Source organism: Galeopterus variegatus, unplaced genomic scaffold (assembly GCF_000696425.1).
Source record: "Galeopterus variegatus unplaced genomic scaffold, G_variegatus-3.0.2 Scaffold132, whole genome shotgun sequence".
NCBI lineage: Eukaryota > Metazoa > Chordata > Mammalia > Dermoptera > Cynocephalidae > Galeopterus > Galeopterus variegatus.
Genome location: NW_007726243.1, coordinates 1,385,517 through 1,387,608, shown reverse-complemented (window position 1 = coordinate 1,387,608; position 2,092 = coordinate 1,385,517). Strand labels below are relative to the sequence as shown.

Sequence of the window (2,092 nt, the reverse complement as noted above, 5' to 3'; positions counted from 1 at the left end):
GACCTGTAGATTAAACAAAACACTGACACATTCTTTCCCCTTCTGTCTTAGTTTGCTAGGGCTACCATAGCAAAACACCATAGACTGGGTGGCTTAAACAATAGAAATTTATTTTCTCTGTTCTGGAGTCTAAAAGTGAAAGATCAAGGTGTTGGCAGGTTTGGTTTCTCTTGAGGCTTGTCTCCTTGGCTTGTAACTGGCCACCTCCCATGGTTTTTCTTCTGTGGGTGAGTGCCCCTGATGTCTCTGTGTCTTCAAATTTCCTCTTACAAGGATACCACTTAGATTGAATTAGGGCTCACACTAAGAGCCTCATTTTAATATAATCACCTCCTTAAAAGCCTTATAAGGTTACATTTTTTGGGGGGAGGGGATAGTAATAATTCAGCCCATAACACCAGTCCTAGTTTATTTTTACCTGTAGCCCTTATTTTATTTATTTATTTTTTTTGTCCTTTTTGAGACCGGCCGCACTGTGCTCAGCCAGTGAGCGCTGTGAGCACACTGGTCATCCCTATATAGGATCCGAACCCGCAGCGGGAGCGCTGCTGCACTCCCAGTGCCGCACTCTCCCAAGTGTGCCACGGGCTCGGCCCGTGTAGCCCTTATTTTAAACATAATGTGTTTTAATTATTTAATTGGCCTACTGTCTCACCTTCTGTTTGACTAGAATATAGATTCCATAAGGGAGGGATTTTAATCAGTTTTGTTCTCTATGGTNATATGGCCCTGCATCTGTTGCGAACCCCTCTCTTACATAATCTAACACTCCCTCTTTATTTCATGCCCTATCCAACCTCATCTTCTAATGCTCATCTGTATCAAACCATGGTGGCCTCTACCCTTCTCAAGGCTTTGGAGATTGCTTTTCCCTCTTCCAGAATGCTCCTCTCCCAAATATCCATGTGACTGACTTTTCTCTTCCTCTGGTCTTTGTTCAAATATCATTTTCTCAGTGTGACCTGTAGATTAAACAAAACACTGACACATTCTTTCCCCTTCTGTCTTAGTTTGCTAGGGNGCCCGTGTAGCCCTTATTTTAAACATAATGTGTTTTAATTATTTAATTGGCCTACTGTCTCACCTTTTGTTTGACTAGAATATAGATTCCATAAGGGAGGGATTTTAATCAGTTTTGTTCTCTATGGTGTCTTCAGAACCTCATATAAGTAAAAAATATATAATTTTTAATGTTTTTATTCAGGGCTAGCATATGGGCAACCTTAATTTATTCCTAATAACTCCCTATGTCTTTCAGGATATTCCTTTATTTCTTCATGAATGAAGAAAACCCCAATTGTGTTCCAGAAATTTATGCATTTTTAAGTTATATTTGAGTTTCTTTGCAAAAAGGATTATGGCAGTAAAATATCCAGCTTTTTACCAAGGAAAATAAGAAATGTGATATGCTTGTTTCCAAAGCAACAAAAAGCTTTACCTGATTAAGTGGACTGAGGGCTCTTCCATGTTACATTGGAGTATTGAACCGAATTACTGAGGACTCCTACACACAGAAAAAATTCTTAGAGCCATCATCACAAAGAAATTTGCCTACTGAATTATAAGCTAATTTGCACCCATTTTTTTTTTTTCCTTAGGTGGTTAGGCTCACGATGGACAATGAGCTTTCAAAAAGGAAAAAAATGGAAATCACCAACTATGCTGCCAACTGAATAAGAGTTTCTTTGTAACATGTACTGAGTTGAGAAGATTGTATTCCTGCATTGTATAATCTACCAACAACCTACNACTCCAAGGTCACAAGGAATGTTATGTTACCATATGGAAACTTATTTATATTTAACTTGAACATTTAGATCTACTAACCACCTAGCATTGACTTTGGAGTGTGAAGTGAAGTAAAGATTATTTTTTTAAATATATATATATAGCTATTCAGTTGACCTAAATCCTTGAAAAAAAGTCTCTTTCCCAACACAGAATGTGGAAAAATACCTTGTTGAGTCGAACTATCCTGAGCATGGCTATACTTTTAATATAAATGTTGCCTACCCACTAAAGGCCAGTAGCACTGCTCAATCATAGTAATGTCAAAATGTCCTCAGTTTTTCAGAATATCCCCTGGGTGCAC

The 2,092-nt window shown here is 38.2% G+C and overlaps 1 long non-coding RNA gene across 1 annotated transcript in view; it reads left to right on the top strand.

The window, feature by feature from the left end:
- Positions 1–1,748, top strand: part of LOC103604295 — a 5,709-nt gene extending 3,961 nt beyond the window's left edge. The window contains exon 2 of the long non-coding RNA XR_551699.1: positions 1,599–1,748. This is a non-coding gene — a long non-coding RNA (uncharacterized LOC103604295). The remainder of the gene's footprint in view (positions 1–1,598) is intronic.
- Positions 1,749–2,092: the final 344 nt, after the last annotated feature.